At 39.3% G+C, this 21,020-nt stretch overlaps 1 long non-coding RNA gene across 1 annotated transcript; it reads right to left on the reverse strand.

Annotated features, from left to right (window-relative positions):
* Positions 1-6,027: 6,027 nt before the first annotated feature.
* LOC309663685 lies at positions 6,028-10,458 on the reverse strand. The gene is made up of 2 exons (XR_014265405.1): positions 8,469-10,458; positions 6,028-7,856 (listed from the first exon to the last, which is right to left on the reverse strand). It is a non-coding gene; the product is annotated as an uncharacterized lncRNA (long non-coding RNA).
* Between the last annotated feature and the right edge of the window lie 10,562 nt (positions 10,459-21,020).

A 21,020-nucleotide genomic window follows, 5' to 3' on the forward strand; every position in this document is an offset into this window, starting at 1 on the left:
AAGAAATTTATATTACTTTTTTTATAAATTATTTTGTAAATTTATAAGCAAGATGTTACTTATAAAAGAATTTAAAAAGAAAAGTAGAGATAACATAAACATTCAAAATTAGAAAAGATTTTCATTGTGAAATATACAAACAATAAAATATCACACATCATTAAAAATCAAATTACTCATGATATAATTTAAGTGAAAAAGCATAATTATTTTGTAATATTATTTTAATAAAATTAGTTACTGCAACAGTAAATATTTGTATATTGATATTGGTAGTAGTAATATTAATATATCAATGCTATTATCAATATAGTAAATATGATACATTGATCAAATACTAATATAATATTGATATCAAGTGTTTTGATATATATGTTGATATTAATATATTGATAGTGACTATCAATTGCTATATTAATAAAATATTAATATGGTGATATTATATTCATTTTAGTTGAACAATATCTAGTAATTAATTGAGTTTTCCCCTCTATGCCAGGCCCTGTGTTAAAATATTTTTATAGATTATTCAATTTAGTCCTTATAAAAATACTATAAATACTTTTATTCTGTCTTTTTAACTTTAATAACTATTCTGAAATAACTTTGCACTTAAAGAAAACTTTCATGAATATTACAAAGAACACTTCTATACCCTTCACTTGGATTTACCAATTAACATTTTGCCATGTTTGCTTTATCTTTCTCTTTTTGTCTCTCTCTCCATAGGCACACATACATTTTCTGAACAACTTGAGTAAGTTGCATACATTATGCCCCCTTACTCCTAAGCACTTCACTGTGTGTTTCCTTACAGCAGCATTTTGTTTCATACCCACAGTATAATGATCAAGTCAGGAAATTTCACATTCATACTATCCACTATATTGTCCCCATAATGTCCTACATAGCACTTTTTTTTTTCAGATCCAGGATCCAATCCAGGATCACTCACTGCATTCAGATGTTTGGACCAAAGAGTTAGTCTCCTTTAATCTGAAGCGGCTCCTCAACTTTTGTTTTTCATGACATGGACATGTTTTAAGTGCATGGGCCATGTATTTTGTAGATTTCCCCACAATTTGTTTTTCTTTCACGTTTGGCAAGAATGCTATATATGTGGTATTGTGTCCTCAATGCATCATATCAAGAGGAACATGACATCCATTTATCACATAACTGGAGATGTTAAATAAGGCTGAAACCATCAGGTAGTGTCAGCCAGATTTGTCCACTATAGTTACCTTTCTTTTTAGGGGGATTCTTTGAGAGTATATATATATGAATCACCTCATCAAACTTTCACCCACTATTGTAATATTTATAGATATTTGTCTGAATCAGTTTTTACTATAATGGTCATAAAATAGTGAGCTACCTCCATCATTCCTGGCTTTCTCATTTAATGAAGAGATTTGCTTTTTCTTTTACTTATTTATTTGTTTATTTACTGTCTCTATGGACTCACAATCTATATTTTATTCAATGAATTATAATCCATTGCTCTCATTATTTTCTTTTTTCATAGCTCTTATGATGGTTAATTTTCATTTCAGTTTGACTCGGCCACAGGGTGCCCACATATTTGGTTAAACATTATTCTGGGTGTTTCTGGGAGGGTGTTTTTGGATGTTATTAACATTTAAATCAGTAGACTGAGTAAAGCAGATTGCCCTCCATAATGTGAGTGGGCCACCTCCCATCACTTGAAGACCTGAATAGGATAAAAATGCTGACCCTTTCCCAGGTAAGGAGAATAATTCCTGCCTGTTGGTCTTCAAACTGGGATTTCATCTTTTTACTGCCTTTGGATTCGAACTGAAACACTGTCTATTCCTAGGTCTCAAGCCTGCCGGCCATTGGACTGGAACTACCCCTCAGCTCCCCTGGATCTCCAGCTTGCTTACTCACTCTGCACATCTTGGGACTTGCCAGCCTCCATAATCACATGAGCTAATTCCTTACAATAAATATACCACGAAATATGTTCTTAAATTCCTTCTAATAAATATACAAAATTTTGTATTATATAAATATACAAATCCTATTGGTTCTGTTTCTCTGGGGAACCCTGACTAATACAAGTTCCCATTATTCCTTAAGTACATCCTTACTTTTCAGACAAAAATATGTCCCAGGCCCTGTTTCTCTTCCCTGGCCCTGGAATTGGCCATTAATTCAAGAAGCACTAACTATTTTTAATGTGGTATGATATTTGAAAACCAAAATCTGGTGGGGGCAGGGGTTGCTTCTAAGTCTTTTCAGTGTGTATTTAAGAAATGTTTGTGTGAGTATACATTCACATATGTGTGTATCTACATATGTATAAATATACACTATTTATAGATGTATATATAAATAGCATGAGTATATATAAATAAACTTACATATGTATAATATGTATGTGTGTATGATTACATACATTTGTATTCCCTGCAGAATTCTTATGTTGAAACCTAATGCCCAAAGTGATGATAGGAAGTGGGGCCTTTGAGAGGTACTCAGATCATGAGGGTGAGGCGCTCATGAATGGGATTAGTGCTTTTATAAAAGAGGCCCCACAGAGCTCCCCAGTCCATTCCGCTATGTGAGATTAAAGTCAGATGACAGCTGTCTATGAGGATGTGGTCCTCACCAGACACTGAATCTGCCGACTCCTTGATCTTGGACTTCCCAGCCTCCGGAACTATAAGAAAGAAATTTCTGATGTTTACAAGCCACCTACTCTATGGTAATTTTTTATAGCGGCCTAACAGACTTAAACAACACATATGTATATGTATAGATATACAGACCTTCCTACTGATACTTCCAATTGCAGTCCAACACCAATCACCACAGTGTTCTTCCCAGCCTTCCCCTATTCCATACTTGTACCCCTCTTCCCCAACTGTGAGAAGTCTGGCTGCCAGCATCATCAATATATTTACTCAACTGCTCAGTCCTACCATATACAGAAAGTAATTTCAGAATTACTAAACCCATACAATGCAAAAAAAAAAGTAACTTAATAAATACAGTTCAAAAATGTCTTTTGGGGCTTTCCTGGTGGTGCAGTGGTTAAGAATCCGCCTGCCAATACAGGAGACACGGGTTCGAGCCCTGGTAGGGGAAGATCCCACATGCTGCGGAGCAACCAAGCCTCTGTGCCACAACTATTGAGCCCGCATGCCACAACTACTGAAGCCCACGCACCTAGACCCTGTGCTCTGCAACAAGAGGAGCCACCTAAATGAGAAGCCTGCGCACTGGAATGAAGAGTAGCCCCTACTCGCCACAACTAGAGAAAGCCCACAAGCAGCAACAACGACCCAACACAGCCAAAACTAAATAAATAAATTTATAAAAGAAAAAAAATGTCTTTTGACTAACAATAGCCAAAATACCATGTTCAAGTTTACTCAATTTAGCTCTTCTTCACACTTCTAAGCGGTTATATTAATTTATTGAAAATTGAGTTCATCTACTTCTGTTTATATTCCATTTTAAGGTTTTTTCCCCCTACATTCTTGCTGATTCAAATTTTTTGAGAGTGAAATAACATTAGCATGATGCCCAAAATCAAAACTACACAAGAGAATATACTCAAAGAAGTGTCACTCACTGTCCTGTACTTTCTACCCTGTTCCCATCCACCCCCGTAGGTAATCAGTCTCATTAGTTTCTGATTTATCCTTCTTGCAATGTATATTTTATTATTACCTACGTTTCTTACACAAAGGTAGTATACTGTATATATAGTACTCCTTTGCCTTTTGCTTCTTTCACAAGACATTACTTCATTTCTGTTTATGGAGCTATTTATCCTTTTCTCTTAAACTTGCATGGTTCCTCTTAATTTAAATGTTTCATAGTTTATTCAATAAAAATTTCCTACATTTGAGGATTTAGCTTATTTTCAATATTTTGCAATCGTGAATAATGTTGCAATGAGTAATCTTGTGCATGTATATTTCATATTGTGAAGACACATCTTCAGAGTAGATTCTTTGCAGTAGGATTATTGGATCAAAACGTAAACATATCTGTAGTCTGTTTAAGAATTGCCAAATTCCTCTCTATAAGGGTGTGCAGTATCTGAGAGTGCCTGTTTGTCCCCTACCTCACTGACAAAGTGTGTTGTCAAGCCTTAAACCTTTTGCCATTAATTTGCATTTATCTTATTGAAGATAAGAGAAATTGAATGCTTTTTCATATGTTCAGTAGCCATTTTTATCTATTTTTTGGTGAGTTATCATTCATGTCTTTTCCCATTTTTCTATCAGGTTTTTGTTATCCTCCCTCTTTAACATATGAGGCTACAGACTCAGGGAAGAAAAGTAACCCAGGGCCATCCATGTAGGAATCGCTGGAGCTGAAACTGGATGTTGACTATATAAGGGACAAAGTTGCACAAATTATTTTTGTTGTTGTTTTTGGATCTTTAGACTTAACTCTCCAAATTTTCTGCCACAGTAAACATACATTAATTTGACAATTAAAAGTAAAAATAAACTAAGGTTTAAATATTTTTAAAAAGAAAGAAAGAGAAGAAAAACCAGCTGCTCCTTAAGTCACAACAACTTTCAACAGTCTGCCAGGATAATCTGTACCTCCAAGGTGGGAACAACCAGGCCTGCAGGCTGCCAGCTGCCAGAGGCTGCAGGAGTTTGCCATATTTGTGTTTATTTTAAATGAAAAGGTAAAAACATCGGGAGAAATAGGAAGAAAATATTGAGAAGGTGACATCTGAGAAGACTGAGACTGCCTATTGAGGCCAAGCAGCAAATGGGGAACAAAGGCACGTCTTCTAAAATCAACAGCGTGAGATTCATAAGAGAAACAAGAGAAAAGGAGGAGAGGCAGCTTACCAATAAGACATAAATCTCAAGAGATGGTTTCAGGGTCTCAGATGTGACTAGGGTGAAGTGGTCAGCACAGAGAAGAATGTAAAAGTAATACAGTCAGTCTGCTACCTCGAAGAACTGAGGAATGGCAAAGTCTGACACGGTGAGCTATAAATTAATTCTTCTGCTAAGCAGTGGTTCTCAGCCCTGACAGCAGATTAACGTCACCAGAGGAACATCTAAAACAGACAGAAGACTGGGCCCCATCTTCAGAAAATTAAAGAGGAATCTCAGGGATGGGCTGCTGGCATCCTGTTAAGAACCATAGGTCTAGCCAATGTATAATACAAGAGGGACCTTCTTGAATGTTTTCAGACTTTCTTTCAAGGTTTAGAGAAAGAGGTCAGCTCTATATTTTAACTCAACAAGTCTACTCAACAGTGCATATAAAGAGATCATGTTACCATCATCTTCTTCTTCATCGTCACCACCACCACCACCACACAAACACCACCGTCACCATCATCATAGCTCCCATTTAGAGAATCCCTACTGTGCCCCAGATTCTATGCCAGGTACTTTACACTCTTCAATATATTCTAATCTTCATAGCAACTCTTCAGGGAAGGTATTATCATTTTTATTTTAAAGCTGATGAAACTAAAGTTCAGAGAGATTAAAAGATTTACTCAAGTCAGGTCTTGGTATATTTTCCATTCCATTCAGTATTGTGATTGCACCATGTTGTTCATGTTTGTCAACTTCACCAACTATACTTACTTTATAATACAATTCCATTCCTAGATAGATTCCCAAGAGAACTGAGTGCCTGTATCTAAAAACACATTTGTGCAAGAATGTTCATAGCAACCAGAGCAATTCTATCCATAATAGCCCCAAAGTAGAAACAACACAAAAGTCCATTAGCAGAAGAAAGGATAAACAAATTGTGGGATATCCACACCCTGAAAAACTACTCAGCTATTAAAAAGAACAAACTTCCAAACTGATATACACAACAACATGGACAAATTTCAAAGACATTTCAATGAAAATAAGACAGATACAAAAGAACACATATTGTGTGATTCCATTTACATGAATTTTGAAAGACAAAATTAATTCATGGTGCCAGAAATCAGAAGAGTGGTTACACTTGGGGGGGAGGGGTTTATATGGTCACATAGGTGTGTACATATGTAAAAATTCATTGTTAGACATTTGAGATCTGTGCATTTTACTGTATGTAAAACAGACCTCAATCAAGTATTGTAATTACAAAAATAAATAAAAGGAAACTCACTCAAGGCACAAAGCTAGCGGTTGAGCCAACACAAGAGAACCCAGGCTTGTCTGAGACAGAGCCTAAGATCTATAAATAGGACCACTTTCCTTCTACCTGTGTATTAACTGCTTCCATTCAAGTCTCACAGTTATTCAAAAGAACTCATAATAGCCCAAATGCCTAATCTTAGGAGAATGATTAAGTAAATTACGGTATGCGCACATAATGAAATATAATTCAGCCACTAAATGATTATGAAGATTTTAAAGCAATAAAAACAAATGCTTATGATACAATATATGTGAAATAAAGCAGGATATTGAATTATAGCTATCTAAATGATTATAATTATGTAAGCATTAGGAATGTCAATAAGTAAGAGCTACATGGGAGCATTAAAAACTCTTAATCTGTTGTAACTGAGAGACTGTGGCTGATTTTTGGGTATTCGATTATCGTTATTATTGTTACGGTATTGTCCTGACAATGAATTATAAAGGACACAATATATATAAAATCTTTAAAATCATTATACAACATAATTCCAATTAAATGAATCTAACAGTTTCTATCTAGAATTCACCCTATTATTATGATCCAGGATTATGCTGGAGGGTGAGTGGGGCTGTTAAATTAGTCTGATTCTTCCAGTAACTGAAGTTTCTTGGGTGGGACCAGTTTTAGAGCCAGTCCTCTCTAACTTGAAAATTAATGATGAGGTAACATATAACTACATGTAACTGAAAAGTAAAAACAAAGAAATAAGAATAAAATATTTTAAAGGGGCTATTTGAAAAGCCAACTCTAGTATATTAAAGAATATGAATATGAATTTTTGATAAGGAATACCAGTATGAGTCATTATTTGTTGCTTGCAGGTGTGGTCTGTTAGAGGACAATGCCCATTCCAGTTTGTTTTGTACATGCTCAATTTTTTATTTGTGTGTTATTCAAGAGAAGCACAATATGTCTGTATTGTTAGTTTAAAACAATGGCATACACTTTTGGTTAAATATGGCAGATTGGAACACATACATTTTTCTCTGCTGCTTTCCCAAATCCTACAAAAATGTCAATAAAAGTATAAAGTGGCACAAGTCCACTCAGCCAAACAGAATAGTAAGATGACAGCAGATGAGTCTATCAACTGATGAATGGATAAACAAAATGTGCCACAGCCATACAATTGAATAGTATTCAGCCATAAAAATAAATGAAATGCTAATCCATGCTACAACATGGGTGACCCTTGAAAACTTAACACTAAGCGAGAGAAGCCAGTCACAGAAGTCATATATTTTATGATTCCATTTATATGAAATATCCAAAAAAGGTACATCCATAGTGACCAAAAGCAGATTAGTGGTTGCCAGGGGCTGGGGTGGTTATGGGGGGAATGGGGAATGACTGCTTAACAGGTATGGAGTTTCTTTGGGGGATGATAAAAATATTTTGAACTAGATGGAGGTGGTGGTCGCACAACATTGTGAATGTACAAAATACCAATGAATTATATACTTTTAAATGGTTACTTTGAGTTATGTGAATTTTATCTCACTTTTTTAAAGATGACACCAGATGAGAGATGAATACAAAATCTAGGAGATGGCAAATAAGTGGACAAATGACAATTGACTTACAGAGTAAATTAAAACTTACATGTGCGATGTAGGAGGTTTCTTCTCTAGGGAAAATTAACAGCTGAGTAAAAAATAACTACCCATGAAGTCTTAGTACCTTCTTACCTGTCAATAAACTATAGACAGAAATGACCTTTAGATGCCTCACTCTTAAATATGAATGAAATTGATAGTCAAAAATCCACAAGACATTTGAGGAAATATTACACCCATGAAATAAAAACACAATGCCATATTTTAAAGAGTATTAAGAAAGCAAGAAGTAATATTGGAAATTAAATATATGACAGGAGAAATTAAAATTTCAAAAGAAGGTTTAGAAAATATAATTGAGAATAAGAAAGACAGAAAGTAGAACACAAAGACAGATGAGGAAAACAGGAGAGAGAAGGTAAGTAAAGAGTCAATCCAACTAGTTAGCGTTCAGAAAAAGAATAAAGATAGAGGTGGGGGGGGGTAGACTGAATAAAGACCCACAAAGACATCCAGGTCTTCATTCCTGGAACCTGTGAATGTTACCTTATATGGGAAGAGAGACTTTGCAAGGGTGATTAAGTTCAGAATTTTGAAACAGAGAGATTATCCAGGTGAGTCCTAAATGCAATCACGAAAGCTCTTATAAGAGGGAGGCAAAGGAAGAATAGACACAGAATAGGAGCAGGTGACACGACCACAGAGGCAGACACTGGAATCATGTGGCCACAAACCAAGGGATACCTCTTTCCCCTTTGGAGTTGGGGATGTATGGTATGATTTTTGTTTTTTCTTTGGGGGATTTTCTTGGTTTGTTTTGTTTGCGTGTTTCTTTCTTTCTTTTTTTTTTTTTTTCTTTTAATGCCATCAGTAGAAGAATCCCTGAAAAAGTTTAATACAATTTTTGTGGGTTCATCAGAGCCCTGCTGACTTGCTAAGCTTTTACCTACCCTTTATGTCATCCTCTCACTCAGTTTTGCACTAACTCTTTTCTACACTACAAATCTGTTACAACACCTACGATTTGCTAGATAGCTTCTAGGGTAATAGAGGGTATAGCAGTGCAGCCTCCAAAATTGCTCAATTCACTTAGAGATCTCTAGCTTAATGATAATCCTAATTATTTTCTACTTATTGAGTTAGCACTGGCAAGCATTATCTACATGTTTTAATAATTTTTACTGGAAAACACCTATAATAAAACTAGAAACCAGTCAATATTTTTCACGCAATACAAATGAAATTCTTCTCGTAGTTAAGTTAGTAACAATTGCCTATTTCAACAAGTATAAAGAAATTGGAGCAAAAATAACCTGTTCAGTCAGTTAGAGCCAGTTCTGCACACAAACAAATTGAAAGAATCATTAGTGGCACTTATTAAATATGTAGTTCGTGAGTTATAGACTCTAAAAATTTCTTTCTGATGGAGACAACAACAAAAACTCATAAGCATGTAGCCAAGGATTGTAATTTAATCTCTATATACCATAAACCCGAGTCGTGTATGTAATTACACAGAAGGAATTACACAGACAGTATCAAAGACCTTTTTACCCATGATAATGGATGTGATCTTAGCTTACAATCCTTTTCATGACATGCAGGGTTTCATTGCTTCCAAGAGTTTGTACGCTCCTGTTTTATCATTCAGTGAGAAAATCTAAAAAAAAAAACAAAAAAAACCTAAGATACACCAACTGAACACCTGAATGAGAGATATCCAGAGTCTCTCCCATCCCATACAATTTCCCGTAGTAACTGGAGTTTGCGGGCACTCAGAACTGCTAGCATTTGACGGAATCTGGGTGGATACTTTTCGTTGCAAAACAGAGTCTGCAAACTGAGTTAGAAACATATGAAAAAGGAAATGGAGACTTGCCAGAAATCCCCACTTGACTCAATATGTATTTCTATTTGTAAATATGCATGTCCACCTTCTTCCAGGAAGAATTGAATGAATCCTTGACATTTCTCCATCTGTACCAAGCAATTCGTTCTTAGTTCTTTGCACAACCTGAAAATATTTACTTTTATCCCTAACCCAGGGAAATGCAACAATATCTAAATCTTCAAGAAGTTTAATATTTCAGAAGAAAGGGTTTTGCCTTTCTAAATAAAAAAAATGCAGAGAATGAAAAAGTTTGGAAAGATGGGGAGTATCGGAGATGTTGGCTGCTATAGTGGAAAGAGAAAAACTTTGAAGAAATCAGGAAAGTAATAAGAGCCATTATTAAGATGTGTACAAGATCCTTATAAATCTAATGTGTAGGATCTATTTCCAAATAAAATATACTGTAGATTCTATACATGCTTAGATCACAACTGTATTGTGTTTCCCAAGAAAAGTTTTTAAAACAACGATCCCTGTCAACTAAGATAACATGACTTTAATTTCCCTATAATTGCTAATTTTGGACTAATATTTTATTATGCTACTTATTTTGTTTAGTCTTTCCTTAAAATCACATACTCATATGGCTTTCTCTCCAATTAAGTTATATAAGTCTTGAGATCAGAGGCTACGTTATTCTTTCTATATTTACCATAGTCTCTGGAACAATGCCGTTCATACTGCATGCACTTAATAAATAGTATTAAATAAATTTTGTAGACATAGTTGATCTTAAATGATCAACAGCAAAACCAAATCAGGACTTTCTGAATGCCTCCAATATATTAAAATATACTTCTGAGTGTATGTGTGTATGTGTGTGTTTGTGTGTGTGTGTGTGTGTGTGTGTGTGTGTGTGTATGTATGTATATACTTTTGTGAACATTATAACATCTTTGACAAAGGTCCTTTGTTTTTTCAACTTTAAGATGAGGAAAGTAATTATAATAGTAGTTATAATATAGAATAGTTGTGAAAGCACACCAGATAATGAGTGTAAAAATGATCAGGAAAAAAGTCACAAGACCATATAAATGTAATAATTGTATTTAAAAGAGTGTTAATGATTGACAATATTCATTAATGAAAGGTTTTATAAAAATATTATCTCTAATTTCACGTTTCTTCATCTGTCACCTGCTATACTTTTTCAAACCCTAGAGACTATAGTATTTTTCCCGTCTAATAATGAACTTCATAAAAGGAAAAACAAAAAAACAAAAAACGGTCCCTGGGAATTAGTAAAAATTCCTGAGAGATCTTCAGACCTCCAAAGGCTGTGGAAATGGTGGTGCCCAAACCTGTATTTTGAAGGAGTAAAAGGGAACCAACTAGTAACTGGATTATAGGTGGAGTAGAGAGAAAATTACACCAAGGTGTGATGAAATAAAATTATTTTAAAGCAGGACAAGAACATTTTTAAACATGAAATCCTCTCTCTGCCCATTTGAGCCACTACCCCTTCCCCTTTAGTGTGCAGTGTGCATCTGATTATACATTAACTAGATCCCCTTAGGAGACACAGGGATGTCTACTCGCCAAAAACAAAAGCAGTTTCCTCCTGACACCAGCAAGGTAGCTCCTTAAGAGAAAACATTCCTGTCTCAATCCTGTAAGGGGTCACAATAACCCACTACTTGCCTTGTTGTACTATGCAAACTGTCAATATGTTACTCTGGTATATAACCCTTTGTCTCCAAAACTCATAGAACTGTGCCTTGACCTCTAACAGGAAGAACAGTCCTCAGAGTTTTCTGAAAGACCGTCTCCTGGATTATAATCCTCCGGTTGGCTCAAATAAAACTTTCCATTTCTTTCTTAGGTTGACTATGATTAATTTTTGTTTTCAGGAGTATACATATGTATTTACAGTATGCTGAGGAAAATAGGAAGGACCAGGGGAGGGTGGAGATATCTAGCAGCCATGAGCTGGGATGCACTAGGCTAGATGGTGGCAGAGGGGCTGGCCTCTCATTTGTCCTCAGGAGCCCTTTACTGTCCCATAGCCTTCTGATGGGGGCCTGGAACCTCAGACTGGAGCACGCATTCTCTGTGCCCCATCACCTGAGACAGCAATGCACGTCAGATGATGAAGAACTTTGGCTGGTTTCTTCTGCCTTTTAGTGAGTCCTGGGGCTTTTGTTTTGTGTGGGGTCAGGGTCTTCCTTCTGTCTTGTTACTGAATTCAGTGGAATTCCATGTTTGAAAAAGACCATGACACCAATCAGGTAGAGGAACTCTAGGTCCATCTCACAGAAGAGACTGACTCTTGTTTCTTTTTCTCTTCCTTCACGTTTTTCTAAATCAATCATTGAAACAGAATGACATCAGGAATGGGAACTCCAGGGAAAGATGAGGACATCTAGTCAAGGAGAATAGCTGGGAAAAGGCAACGGGGACCAGGGTTTCTTTCCAAAGCTCACAGACCATCCACCTGCATGTGGCAGAGGGCTCCAGAGTAACCCCAAACACTGTGATTCAGGGGCCATTGAATGGCTTATTAGGAGAATTCAGAACACCTGAGGTGAACGGGTCCTCAAAACGGCTCATGAGCCATCTTCTCATCTTAGGTGTCTGTGAGCCAAGCCTCCCCATTTGTTAGAGCTGATCTGTGAGCAATGCTGAGCCCCTGAGATCAGATACTACTCCACCTGTGCTAAGGGAGCAGAATCCTATAGAAAGGAGCATACATGTTCCTGAAGACCTGAGATTCTATCTTTCTCTGGTAGAGGACCACTGTCTGAAATACCAATCAGGACCACATGCAGAAAACCCTTCTTCATTTGAATTTTCCAGGAAGGTCAATAGAAAATATTTTTATCCACTTTAACAATGAATAGCATGGAAAGAATCACAATTAAATCAATGCAGAAAGTCACATAATTCATTAATGAACATCACATCATTCATTCCATAATGAATGTCTTCTACCTGCTTAGAAAGAGGAGAGTGAATAATGGGTCCCAGTCTCTCATTTTCTTTGTCTTTCAGCATCAACGTAGAGGCAGGAAGAACAAAATGGGAACTTTAAAAGGTAAGGTTCTACTATTCAACCCCTGGCTCTAACAGGGTTATCTTTCATCTCTCCTTTCCATGAGGTCCCAGGGCCACCATGGCTGAAGACGTCAATTCCTAGAGCCGGTCCTTAAAAAGCAGAGCCTTTCAAGGAGAGCCACGTAGGAAGGAAAGCACAACCTGACACCCAGGTCCTGCCACAGTTTCCATCAAAGAGTAAATTTTAAAATAGCACGAGGCATTTGTTTCACAGGTTTCATCCTTAGAAGAAAGAGAAGGGACAAGAAGACCTACAGCTCAAAGATTAAACAACGGCCATCTCTGTGCCCAGCCCAGGCCCACTAGATATTGGAGTTGCCTCTGTGGGCAAAGGGAATATTGAAACTCACAAAGAACAAGTCCATCTATGGCCAGATCCTAAGGAAGAAAGTGGCACTTGTGTGTGTGTGTGAAGATAACACAAGGAAAGAGAGTTCTTCTTTGAGTGAACTGGAGCACCCGGCAGAGCCAAATATACAAATTCCTGCAATGACAGGGCTCCTTCCTTCCCTGAGCAAAGGTAGGGTTGAGGGCCACATCCTGCAACTTAAGGGTCTGAGTGCACTAAGCATAATGCTGATCACAGAGAGAGGCAGAAAACCACACAGCATGAGCATCTATGTTTGAGACAACCCTCTTCCATGCTCCCTGGGAGCCTATGTGCCCAGCTAAACCTTGACAGCCTAGACCAGGGATGCCCAGGCCATAATGCCACACTCACCAGAGCCCCAGACTCTGTCTCTTGGGTGAGTCAGCAAATTCTCCTCCAACCCCTACCCTCTAGCAAAAGTTTCTTCAAAGAAATGCAATTAGAGAAAATGAATTCGTTCTCACATTACCACATCCTCTGTAGAGGAAGGTCTCTGTTTCTCCTAACCAGCCATATTTATTCCCAAACCTACTTGTTTTTTCCAAATGAAAAGTGATGTCCTCTGTGGCGTGTTTTGGGGAGAGTTTAGGGAATCCTAGGAACGGGCTTAGAGAAACACAAAGGCTCTTGCTTCAACTCTTACTGAGAGCCCACTTTGGCTTCTCAAAGGTGACCAAGTTCAGGAAGGGAGTTTGACCGCGGCATTGCACACACACACCCATCCTGGCTTCCTTCCTTTGTACCCGTGAAGATATCCCATTTTCAAAATTTGTAATTATAATACTGCTATTAAAAAACATACATATGCACAAACACCCTACTTTACAAACATTCAGAGGTTTAAGCAATGAGAAAATTCACTAAAGACCAAGCCCCAGCACCTGAACCAATCAGTCGTTCCTCTGTTCCCTCGTTGTCTTGAACATTACACAGCTATGGGGTGGAGTGGGTGGGGTTACACAGGCATCAAAGACCGAGGATTACCCACTCAGCCTCCAAGAAACCTCACATACCCTAAAAATGGGCTGGAAGTTTGGGAGTTATGAGGCCCTGAGTTCAGAAGGGTAAGGAGAAATCCCAGTGACCTTGAGTCATCTGGTGGAGAATAGCTTCCACCTGTTCCCAGGAACCCCTTCCATTCCTGATGGAGGCTGGAGAAATGAGCACTGCTCCCCACTTCTTAGTTTAGCCTTAATGAAAGGGTATAGCTGATGCCACCTCACCTGTCCTCCAGCTTCTGGGGATTTCAGCTCAAAGGAAACACACTCAAAGTGAATGTAAAGGGGGGAAAACGCAAAAATAGAAAACCCAGAGAGATGTCCAACAACAATAATTAGAGAAGGAGACAGAGGGAAGAAAACACTAAAAAAAAAAAAAAAATAGGATTTTTTTCCCAAGTCCACGTACAAAATAATGACAAATCTTCTGAAAAGGGGCAGAGAAGTGGACGCCCAATGTTGTAGAGGTGAGGAAGGAGGAAAAACAGTGAAACTATCCAGAGTGAGATAGTGAGAAGTCTTCTGACCACGAATCTCTAAGGTAACAAGCCAACAGCTAATGCAATAGCAAAAGTAGTTTCTAAAGAAAGACTGACTAGTAAATTAAAGAAAGGGACTGGAAAAAGTAAATGAAATATAATTACCTGTGCTCCTCCTCTTCTTTGTTGTACCATTTCTTCTAGTTTGGGGAGCTACACAAGAACTGCTATTTTAATAAAGTTCGCCTGAGTTTCCTGCCTATTAAAGCCTTGTGACCTTCACCAGAGCTTAAAACATTCTCCAAAACATTTGGCCTTTATAAGGGCTTCAGATGGATTATAAAGCAAATCATGTGTCCCATTTCATACTCAATCACAACTCACACGGGCCTTTTAACAGGCATTAAATCATAGTATCAATATTTGGGAACTTCTGATTGGAAACAGTCATTTTGACATCTTGCCTGGGGCCAGGACAGGGTACCCACACCCTGTATAGTCTGGCTACTTGCTCCTTTTAGCTGCTTCAGGGGATGTGATTTCTTTATTCTCCACCTGGAGATACAGCATTTCCTCTATTAGGATCCACTGCCAGAAGATTCTCTGTAATGCTTGTCTTCTGCTCTTAATATTCTAATATTTCTCATTAGTGAGTTTCTCTACCACCCTCAGAGAAGGAGTTCCCCCACCAGGAAAGAAGGAAGCTGTGAATAATGGGGATGGAGATTTTGGAAAGAACATAGAAACTGGGGGCCAAAATATGTCTGCAAATAAGTGGGTTGGGTTTCCTTCTTGTTCTCTAGAAGCCCAGCATTCACCCCCCTTCCACCCCAGCATTTCTCATCTCACTCTGTTTTCTATTGTTCTGTTTATTCCTATTTCTCCCATCCAAGTGCAAGTACCCAGTGTCCACAGTAAATACATGTTACACGTGTACTGATGTGCCTGATGAAGAGAACTTAAATTCCTTTATTATGGCAGGGAAATGACTGGGTTTTGCTGGGTAGTTTTGGTTTCCAGAGATGGAAAGGATAACTCATTTCGGAGTAGAGATCCTTTTATCAGGGCCAGATACCAGAATGATCCATTGGTCACAGTGTTCTGGCTGGGAACATGGAAGCAGCCTTTGGGATTGAACCAGACCTCCAGCTCTGTCTCTTCAGACAGAGGGACCAGGATGCTCTCCTCAAATTACCGATGCCCCAGCCTTGCCTCCTGCGCTAGTGGGAAAACAGAAACCAACAGACAAGCCTTCCAACATGCTTTCACCACCAAATCCCTGGCCCGTTCAAGGCTGTGGCTCCCCTTGGTTAACTGCTTCCTATTAAGAGAGACTATCAAAGGCCACTTCGCACTGTGGCCCAGGATCCCACCCCCTCTCTCCCTCTCAAGAACTTCACTTTTTCACTCTGCTTCTCCCCATCCAGCAGTATCCTCCTCTTTCCTTCCATAGGATCATTCCCATAGCACCCTCCATGCTCTAGTGCAGTAGTCCCCAACTTTTTGGCACCAGGGACCAGTCTCGTGGAAGACAATTTTTCCATGGACCAGGGTGGGGGGATGGTTCAGGCGATAATGCGAGCGTGGGGGGCGGCAGATGAAGCTTCGCTCGCTGGCCCACCACTCACCTCCTGCTGTGCGGCCCAGTTCCTAACAGGCCACAGACCGGCACCAGTCCGCGGCCTGGGGACTGGGGACCCCTTCTCTAGTGAGTTCAAAACACATACAAAACAAACTGCCCTTGACCTCACAGCCCCCTAAGTACATCAGCTGTTCTCCTTCACAGCCGAGACTCTCAGAAATGTTGCCTACAAACCTTCTCTGCACTTCCTTACCTCAACTTACTCTTCAGCCCTCTCCAGGATACCAGAAGTCACCAAAGCCCTCCATTCTGTCTAGTCCAATGAACAATTGTCTTCTTAAAAGGTCACGCTCTCCTTCACTTTCTCCCACTTTCTTCTGTTCTCCTCCTACCTCTGTGTTTATTTCTCATTCTACCGTGCTGGTCCCACCTCCTCTACCCTAACCATATCACAGCTGGAATGGCTCAGGGCTCAGCCCTGTGCCCCCTTCTCCTCTTGCACCATCCTCTGTTCGTAGGTGATTCCATCCAGCCTCTTGACTTTAAATAAATATACTGATGACTCCTAAATTTCTATCTCTAGCCCTGATTCTCTGGACTCCAGAGTCATTCACAACTGATCATTTAACATTTCCACTGGTATAAGAGAGATCTCAAACTTGAGATCTACAAAACAGAACTCCTGATTCTCCAATCCTGCCCTCAACACTCACCTAAGCAAGTCACTCCCCAGCCTTTTCTGTCTCAGCAAATTCTCCCCAATCTTCCCAGTTTCTCAAGCCTGAAAACTGGCTTTCCCATCTTCCCATATCTAACTCAACACCATACCACATTGACTCAATATCCAAAACATATTTCAAATCTGTCCAATTCTTTCCATCTTACAGCCTGTAAATAATCTTCTTGCATTCACCCCTGTCTCCTCCAATCCAACTTCCACACATCAGCCAGGTTAGTCTTTTTAAAAAATTATCTGACTTTGACAGTCCTCTGCTTCCCTTTGTATTCTATATAGAATATAAATTCCTTAACGTAGCCCAAAGGCCTTCGTGATGTGGTCCCATCACCCTTCCCATCACTCCTGCAGTCCAGCCCCACTGGGTGAGCTGGAGCCTATGGACTGACTGCCCACTGACGGGAGCCCACTCCCGCTGAGCACGCCTCCCTGCAACGCATGTCAGGAAAGCTAAGAACTACAGTTCCTGGATCCCCCTTGCTGCTAGAAACCAGCATGTGATTTCACTGTGCCAATCACAAGCACTTGTGCAAGACATGACTTGAGGGCCCAGTTAAGCAGGGGAGAGGCAGAGCATGAGGCATCCCTTTTGCTGGTACAAACTGGGCCAGAATCAGCACAGTTCTGCAGTCACTGGCTTCCAGATTTTATTTGCTGCTGCAGCAGCAGTTTTCCTAGTCACAGAAGTAACAATGTGGTTCTGAGAGTAAGAGGTTGTCTCTGCAAGCTTGGCCAGGACTCTAAGCCCAGGAGCTTCCCTTTCAGCTCCTTCAGTGATTTTGTAAACCACTGAGTACCTGGTAAATCTCTCCTTCCTCAAACTAGCTAAGGTGGTTTCTGTTGTCTGCAACTGAGCCCTAACAGATGGACTGGCCAACTTTTCATTATTTAGCTGAACCAAGATCATGGCTTAGAATGTGAGCTTGTAATCATCCTGGTTCCAGGACTTACATACTATATGACCTTGGATAAGTTACTTCATCTCTTTAGCCTCAGTCTTCTCATTTGTAGAACAGGAAAAAAAATAGCATCTACCCCAGAGGGCATTTGAGGTTGAAATGAGATAATACTGGTAAAGCACTTGGTATAGTAGCTGGCACACAAATAAGAGCTCACTAAATGTTAGCTTTTATAATTACTATAATTAAGTATTATTATTATTTCCTTACACTGGGCCTTCAAATTTGCCCTTTCTTATGCTTGGATTATGCTGCCTGCTCCGCATTCAACTGACTTCTACTCAACCTTCAAGTTTCAGCTTATACATCACTTATTCAAAAGTTACTTCCTGGCCCATTTTAATTATGCCTATTCTCCTGGTTTTCTCTCAAAAAAAATGACATTTTTCCCTCTTGGAAAATTTGCATATATATATATATGCAAATTTATAGATTTAATCCTAACCTCCCCCATACAGCTACAAGTTCCAGGAAAGCAGGACTGCCCCATCACATAGCAGGCAACCAGCATTTTGCTTGACACACAAATGAGCTCAATAAACGTTTCTCAAATGTGACCAGTGACCTATTCATCTGGTGGCAAATATCACAGAAGTTGCTGAACATGTGCAGAGCTGTGTCACCAACAGATTCTAAGGGAGGGAGCCCAGGCCTGCTTTGGCATAAAACAGCTCACTTTATGAGTTTGGGAGATCACATGTAAGTTTTCTTTATAATATTAAGTTACATATTGATAGCACTCTACAGTTTTCCAAGCCCTTTTAAATGTATCAATTCTTTTAATCTTCACAACAATCCAATTATCTTTTTATCCCATTTACAGAAAAGGAAATGCTGTCTTCAAGGTGTCTACAACATCACACAGACAGGAAGAAACACGTTTCATGAATCACTGACTGGTAGACATGAGTTCCAACCCTGGCTTTGCCACTTTTTTGCTGTGTGGACTTGAAAAAATTGCTCAATCTCTCTGAGATGACTTCCTCTTCTGTGAAAAGGTAATAATAGTACGTGTGTTGTTGGGAAGATTAACAGTTGAGATGGGCACTGGGTAAGTAACAGATAACCCAGATGTTATTACCAGCAGCAGTATCATTGTTAAATCACTCAGCTTCACTGAGTAAGGTGGTGAATCAGCCTTCTCCCTCAGACCCTTGGATTCTTGACCAATGAAATCTTAGAATTACATATGAATCAAAGCTGCAGCATGAATTCCATCTTCCATTGTATTAACTGAGGGATTTAATAGCCCATATATCAGCCACAGATGGACAAATTACCATTCCTACTAGCTTGCTCCATCTCTGCAATCAGACTGTAACTCCTTGATCACAGAGAATAGAGCTTCCTTTTTCTAGAGTGCTTTGGACATAGGTTTTGATTATTTATCAGTGGATGAGTAAGAAGCAAAAAAAAAAAAAAAGCTATGGACAGAAAGTCCAAAGTGTTTCAAGAAACTGAAACTGATATTTCAGAACAAATTCTGCAAAGTAGATGATCCAGATCAGAGCCAAAGGTTCCTGGCCCTACTCTCAGAACTTTTTTAAACCTTAGGCCAGAAAAACCAAACAGTCCTGCATCCTATTTCTGGGAGGAAATCAACTCTGACCAGCAGACTGTTAGGCAGAGCGCCACAAACATCAGTCATGGTTTTTGCTGTTGTTCCAACTGACCTGGTTAGGCCATCATGGAGCAGGTATGACTCTGTCCCAGGGAATCAATGAAGTGAGGACAGATGGTAATAATTAGGAGGCCAGGTGACGGGGTGAGTACTGACGTTTATGTTTCCAGCATCCTTTAGATGCTATAGGCTAAAACCACAACTAAATTGCATACAACCAATGCTTTTCAAAGGGATTATGAGGGTTCCCAGTTCTTCCTCAGGGCTATGACCTCAACCATCTTGAATACCCATATTAAAAAGGATCCCTGGTTTTAATCCTTTGAGAATGACCACATCATTTCCTGTTTGCAACACAACTGAGCACAGTGAACAAGATTCAGACTTCTGGCTCCCGCAGGGCAGCAGATCTCATGTCTTGACTGACCCTCTCATTGAGGTCCCTGGCCACTGCGTTTCCCCACTGACAAGGGAAAACCCCTTCCTTGCAGTAGAAATGCTGCTCAGATATGGTGAGGCACTAAAAAGCAGTGAATGTGTGCCCAAACCATAAATGACAAGAAGCCAAGCTTATTAGTAAATCGCTATGGTATTGCTTTAGAACTACATGTCTTAATCATAAAAGTAACAGCTGCTATGCCAGGAAAACAGCTAATATGTCTTGAAACAATACAGCCAATATTTATTTAACACTTAACTTTTGCCAAGCACTCTGCTAGATTTTGGAGAAATTAGCTCCTCAATCTTCACCACAGCCAGGTGAAGTAGGTACCATAGTTATGCCCATTTCACAGATGATAAATAGAGGCTCAGAGAAGTTAAGTAACTTCTATGTGGTCACACAGCTAGTTAGCAGCAAAAAGAACACTCCAACTCAGTTCAACTTGACCTGAAAACCATGCTTAGTGTAGCACTATACAAGGTCCTTTCACTCCCCTGGGCCAGCTGTCCCTAAAGTCAGCTCTAAGGGGATCACATTCCTCTTGTCCTTTCATCCTTCAGGTATCAACTTAGAAGTCCCCTCCTCCAGGAGTCCCTCTTGATTCCCTACTTGCTTTCGGTTTCCTCATGTACTCCTATAGTGTAACTGAGCAGGACCATATGGGGCCTTTCCAGGACAGATCCCCTCACCCATATCCTCTGCTGTAGCTCCTCTCTGAATTACCTAGATAATAGTATCTGATGCACATTTCCTGAGTTGTTTTACAGATGCTAAAACCACCACCAAATGGAAGAAATTAACTACTTGATGACCATGAACATGTAGCCCCCAGACCTAAGGATTGATGTTAACCCTATGACACCGCTGTTACCTCACCATCAACCAATCAGAGAATTGTGCACAAGTTGATGACTTACCCTGGGACTCCCCTCTCTCACCTTGCCTTTAAAAATGCTTTCCTGAAACCCGTCAGGGAGTTTGAGTGTTCTGAGCACTAGCTGCCCCGGACTCCTTGCTTGGTGCCTGCAATAAACGCTGCACTTTCCTGCACAACAACCGGGTGTCAGTAGACTGGCTTTACTGCACACGGGGGAGCGAACCCAAGTTTGGTTCAGTAACAGTAGCACTCAATACCTCTTCGTCACAGCACCTCTTGTAACATCT

This window comes from Balaenoptera physalus (assembly GCF_965194825.1).
Source record: "Balaenoptera physalus genome assembly, chromosome: 7".
In the NCBI taxonomy this organism is placed as follows: Eukaryota; Metazoa; Chordata; class Mammalia; order Artiodactyla; family Balaenopteridae; genus Balaenoptera; species Balaenoptera physalus.